Below are 6,771 nucleotides of genomic sequence, written 5' to 3'. Positions count from 1 at the left end.
TGCTTTAGACTACCCATTTAATACTGCAATTTCTTATGCTGGGTTTCTTAGATTTTTCCTTATCTATGATTTGTGACTCTGTTCTGTACTTTATTTTAGTGTCTACCTTGAAGTTTGTATTTAGAATCTTGTGTATAATATAGTCTATTCTCTGGTGGTCTCTTACTTACTCGACCAATACTGATTTAGACCCTTTGCTCTTCCCCTCCTAAATAATTATTTTCATTTTTTATTCCAACTCGTCTTAGTAATTTGTAGTTAGAGTGCTAAGATCGTCCTTGTTTTGGTAGTTTCCTTATTTTTACCCTAATGCTATAGTTGAATATTTGCTATCCTGTTCTGGTTCTATCCATCGGTCCCCCTAGTCTGTGGCTTGTGTCCCCTTTCTCCCTTGTTTCTTTTTTCAAGTATGAGAGCCTTCTTGAGGATTTCTTGTAATGGAGGGCTTTTAGTTACAAATTCCCTTAACTTTTGTTTGTCTGGAAAAGATTTAATTTCTCCCTCATATCTGAAGGAAATTCTTGCTGGATAGAGTATTCTTGGCTGAAGGTTTTTATCCTTTAAAGCTTTGAATATATCACTCCATTCTCTCCTAGCTTGTAGGGTTTCTGTAGAGAAATCCGCTGACAGTCTGATAGGGGCTCCTTTATAGGTTATTCTCTTTTTGTTCCTTACTTCCCTGAGTATTCTTTCCTTATCATTCCTATTTGCCAACTTTACTATTATGTGCCTTGCGGTGGGTCTTTTTACATTGACAAATCTAGGAGATCTAAAACCCTCCTCTACACACATTTCTCCGTTGATCCCTAGATTTGGGAAGTTCTCTTCAATAATTTCGTTAAGCACACTTTCTGCTCCATTTTCCTTTTCCATATTCTCGGGAATTCCTATGATCCTTATGTTCTTACTCCTCATTGAATCCATTATCTCTCGGAGATTTTCCTCATTTTTTTTAATTCTTAGTTCTCTTTCTTCCTCTGTCTGGCGCCATTCAGCCTGTCTGTCCTCGATTATGCTGATTTGCTCCTCTATATTGTCTACACGGGCATTCAGGGAATCCATATTCTGTTTTATCTGGTCCATTGTGTTTTTCATCTCAAGTAATTCTGTTTTATTCTTCTTTATGATTTCAATCTCTTTTGTGAAGTAACTCCAGAACTCGGCTTGTTTCTCTATCTTTCTCTCTACCTCATTGAGTTTTTTGATTATAGCTGCTCTGAATTCATTATCACTTCGTTTACCTAATTCCAAGTCCTCAGGACTTAATTCTGTGTTTTTATTGTTTTCCTTCTGGTCTGGGGCTTTTATAAATTGCTGGATGGTAGAGGAGCGGTTTTTGCTCATGGTGGTAGAATTCAGTTGCAGTTACAGCCCGTTGCCACTAGATGGGGGTTGAGAGCGGCATGTTAGCTCTCCGACTTGGGGTAAGATGGCTGCGCCCACTGGCTTTGCTGGGGGGGGGGGGGAGAGGGGCTGTTACTCACACGCGCCGGTCTGGGTTCAGATCAGTTCTGTTCTCTGGTCTCCCAAGGCCCTTGATTTATGGGGTCCCCATGGACGGAAGCTTTCCCCCTGTCGGCGGGTCTCCACTGAATCAGTGGCAGGAGTCCTGGATGATCCCCCGGTCGCGCGGCCCCTCCTCCACTCCTTCCCGACCGGCGCCGCAGCGATCGCAGACTCTAGGGGAGGGAGCGATGTTCTCTCCTACCGTTCCAGCGCCTCCGAAGGTGTAAGCAAGGTTATGATCTCCGCCTTCTTGGTATTGTAGGTCTCTAACGAGCTGGCATTATGTTTGTTCTCTGAAATTCAGTTCTTCCAATCTTTTGTTGTATTTTGGAGGGGAGAGAATCCCGGGTCAGCTCACCCTGCCATTTTGCTCTGCCCACCTAACATAACATAACTTATTTTTAATCTGCATTTTCCACTGTGAAAATTTGTTGACAATCTGGTGAAGTAATTACTATGTAAGAGATGTGCATGTGTGTATATATATTTCATTAGCTTTTGTGCAGACAAATAAAGCAAGATAAGGGTATAACAAACAATGAAGCTGCAGTGCTGGGGTGAATGGTACTCTTCTTTATAGAGCAGTCCTGTAAAAAATCAATCTCTTATAATGTGTTACCTGAGTAAAGACTAAAAAGAAGTGAGGTGTATAAACATTTGGAGTAAGAATGTTCGAGAAAGAGAAAACAGTAAAAGCAAAGGTCCCGAGTCATAGGTTTATGAGCAAATTAAAGAAACAGACAGGAAGCCAGCGTGATTGGAGCAGGATGAGCCATGAGGAGAATGGATGAGATGGGCCAGTAAGGAAGACAGAACCAAGAGGACCTAATAGGACAGGGTAAAAATCTTCTATGTGAAAACACATTTTTAATGAAATCCTCAGTGAGGTGGGAAGCCTTTGGAAGTTTTAAGCAGGAGAGTGTCATGACCTGATTTAGGTTTTAAAGAATCATTATGGAGGGGCTGTTCCCATGGCCGAGTGGTTCAGTTTGCATGCTCTACTTCGGTGGTCCAGGATTTCGCCAGTTTGGATCCTGGATGCGGACATGGCACCATTCATCAAGCCATGCTGAGGTGGCATCTCACATAGCACAACCAGAAGGACCTGCAACTAGAATATACAACTGTGTACTGGGGGACTTTGGGGAGAAGAGGAAAAAAAGGAAAAAGGAAGACTGGCAACACAAGTTAGCTCAGGTGCCAAAATTAAGAAAAAGAATCGTTATGGGAACCATCCGGCACATAGTTTGTAGGGGCAGTGGTGGAAGCATAGAAATCACATAGGAGGCCATCAGAATAGTTCAAGAAGTATAGAGCTTCTTATTTTAAGAGGTTGGTGAGATTTATTAAGTCCAAACATTCCAGGGAGAACTCAGTAAAAGAAAATTTCCATTCACATGAGTCTACTTGCACACATTCCTTTAAAATATAACGAGAGATTAAAGAGTTCACGAGGCTTCAGACCTTCAAAGTAGTGATAAGAGACTGGAAAGGAAAGTTGATGTTTCAGTTTCCAAAAAAGAAAAGAAATCTCAATTCAAAAGGCATGAATGTGAGTTGAATCATTTCTACCATAAAATACGAACTGTGGCTGTTTTGATTGATGTTTTATCAGTGTTTTTAAATCTCAGATATTGTTGTACTGAGATCTTAGGGAGAATTTTAAAAGTAGGAAAGCAAACATGACTTGAAATGCATACTTTTTTACCTTTTGTATAAAAACATAAAATGGAACTTCTAACCTCAAAATGCTACTCAGACACTCAGTTTAAAAACAAACTTCATTCTCATTGCAATCATAGACTAAGATTTGTCATTAAAATATTATAGCCCTTAGTTATGGAAGATAAATATATGACATTTTTATTCTCTCCAATGTTACCAATTTTACTTATTAACATAAATAAGGAAAAATATCATTACAATACAATACAAAATAAATTATCTCAAAATGGAATAAAATTATATTATTTTATAACTCGCAATATAAATAAACAAAATCATGCAGACTGTATTAGACTTTGTGATTTATGACAGAGACAGAAAAAAGTGTGTAAATAAACATTATGTGACAAAGCAAGTGAATGAATGTAGAGTGAGTTGACGCCACTGTTCTGGGGGTTTACAAGGATGATCCCAATATCTTTGACTCATGCATCTTATGGACTATAAGTACAATACAAAACTTTCTTGAGTAATTCAGTCTTTTCTTCCCCCAGATGATTTAAAGCAAGAGTATACCTTTGGAGTAAGAAAATTACAATGCCTGCTCTCTATACACACACCAATATTTGCTGAATTTGCTTAATGCATGAAAGCCTGTGTATATATATTCAGAGATGGATTTTACACATATGTACATATCTTCTTGAATATGAAGGCACATGATAATATGTGCATTTATTCCTATACCTGGAGTTATAGTTATAAGAGGGTGTGCATTAAAACCACTACTTGTGTAAAATTCTACATGCATGGTTATGTTACTATACATGTAGGTATGCAAACATGTTATGTACACTGTATATGTAGCAATAGCTAACATTTATAGAATGCTTATTATGATCCAGGTATTTTGTTTATATTATCTTATTTAATATTCAAATGGATACCTATTATAATTATTAGATAAGCATTCTTATTGTTCTCAATTTAAAGAGGATAAAAATGAGGCACATAGTGAATAAACCATGTGCCTAAGTTCACCCAGTTAATGGGTAATTGAACTGAGAATCCCCAAGAAGTCCAAATGCAAAGCCTTTGTTCTTAAGCAGTGTGCTGTACCACTTCTAGGATTTATGCAAGTCTCCTGAATGCGTGGACCTCAGCACACAGAGAAGTACCTATTGGATAAGCAGATCTGAGACATTCTGAGCAGTTTATTACTAGACAGCAAGTAGAGACTCATGCTCAGGAAGGTCTCTGTAGCTCTCTAATAAAACCACCACTACATAGCCCATACCTTAGCCTAGACAAAGTACGTAGATCAACCTTCAGAGACGAGCATCGGTAAGATTCCATAATTTATGCATGTCTTGGGGAACAACTGGAGATGTTATATTATATGATAAGACAGAGAGAAATAATAACTACTTGGTTTCCTACCTGTAGTCTACAGACTATCTGTGGAGATTATATAGTGCACACAAGATCTTAGATAAAAGCTAAGAAAACTTGGGGGCTTACACCAGGAAACAGCATTTTGTTCTTCAAGTTATTGGAATACATTTGACTAACGTTAACTGAAACTTCAAATAAACACACAGAGAACAGGCAGAGTTTTAATGTATTGTTTTTTTGTTTTAAACCAAAATTAAACACTTGTCTTTACTCATAAACAGACACTGGTTTCAAAAGCATATTAGCTTTAAAAAATATTCCATGCCCAGAAACATCCAAAGTTTGTTCCAATCATGAGAACATTCTACCTATTGTTATTGGAGACAAATGAAATACTCCACTTTCCTTGATATTATAACTAAGCTATGATCTCTCTAATAGTACATTTTTTTAGCATAGTCACAACGTGTATCATCTGACATACTTACTTCCTTCATTTGCATCCTATTAAAAGAATACCTTGGATAAAAATCAGGATAATTTACAAAATTCCTTTAAGGATTTCTGCATACACAGCCCTGTGGAAACAAATCCACTCTTTGGGCATCCAATGAATAACGCTAAATGTAACTCCTTAGGCTAGGTCCAACTGTGGGCAAATGGGCAGACATGAAGATGGACATGGACCATGCCTGTGTATGTGAGGCAAGGATGGTTGTCTAAATCAAATGGCAGCTTTGGTAACTGTGGAAAGCCTGTATTAATACATTGGGTCACTGAAACCACATTGGAACTTCACACAGCAATAGTGTCTAATGTTGTTAGAATCTTAATATCTAGTGCTTTTAGACTTCTTGTGTATACAATCCTGTGAACAAATTAAGCAAAAATAAAATCACAGCAAGCAAACAGAAAGATATTCAACAGCTATTCATTTATTTTGCAAGATCATATTATTAAGTATAAACACACGCATGGATACACGTACACATGTATGACAGGGATGTATGTATATAGACACAAACATGCCTAATGTATGTGCCAAGTATGAATGCACACAAATGTTGGAAACCACTGATGAATACAGAAACACCCACCTATGAGAATGCCCACAATGGGACTATATGGAGAAGTATACACCCACGAAAGGAGGCAGCATATATTTATATAAATATAGATATACATATATACAAGAAAGATTAATAATTTTCAGTTCATCAATGAGCATTCTATAAGGATGTGAAATTTATTAGGGAAATCGAACACCAAAAGGCCTTTAAATTTTTACTCCCCTAAATAAATGATAATGAAAGGAGAAATGACAGGCAGTGGGTATAATATTGTGAAGTAGAAGGATCTGTCCTAAGTGTTCATTCAAAAAGCTGTTCTTTTCCACCCCAGGAGGTGCAAGCAGATTTCTTCCAGAGCTCTGATTTCCCAAAACTGCAAACAATTATTCAATCCCTTAATCTGTATATTCAAGTTAATCTGAAAATACATAAACGAACCTCTCAATTTACTAGCAGGAGACTAAATTTTGAAAAGATTTTTTTTTTCTCAAGGATTCTAGAGTTCATTGTCTTCGTTATCACCTAATTCATTTTCCTGGACACACCTAGCTGTTCTCAAGTTCTGCTCATTCAAGCAAGGGAAAGTAATAAAAATACAGCCTGCACTACCATGTCAAAAACTGAAAAGCAAAATTTCTTTCTTTCAAACCCACTGAATCTTTTAAACATTCTCTGAGCTAATGTAAGCATGTACATAATTCAATGGTTGGACCCAAGTCTAGTAAGTAAATTTTATTTAAACTTTTTAACTCATAATAGCAAGAATTCCTGGCAACATCAATTTCAGGCATTGAGAGTAAATGTTAAGAGTTTGCTGAGATGTTTACCACTCTTCCATTTACAATGCCTCTGCTACACTTCTGTCACTCTTTCTCAAAAACAACATGCCCTGTCGCTCCTGCATGAAGAGCCTACAAGGCATTTGGCTTATACTGGAAATGTGACCCCCAGGGAAAAACGCGTATTGAAACAGCCTAAGGAGAGAGGATCTGAAATTGACAGGATGGATGCTTATCATCTTAGATGTGTTGCTCATTTAACAACGGATAAGAGTAGAGCTTAAACAGAGGTAAAACTCCTGTATTTAATTTTACTGTATCTTTTAAACATGAGAGGAGGGACCTGCTAAATGTAC

The sequence above is a fragment of the Equus przewalskii genome, chromosome 6 (assembly GCF_037783145.1).
Source record: "Equus przewalskii isolate Varuska chromosome 6, EquPr2, whole genome shotgun sequence".
NCBI classification, from domain to species: Eukaryota; Metazoa; Chordata; class Mammalia; order Perissodactyla; family Equidae; genus Equus; species Equus przewalskii.
Note: the sequence above shows the minus strand (reverse complement) of the source record.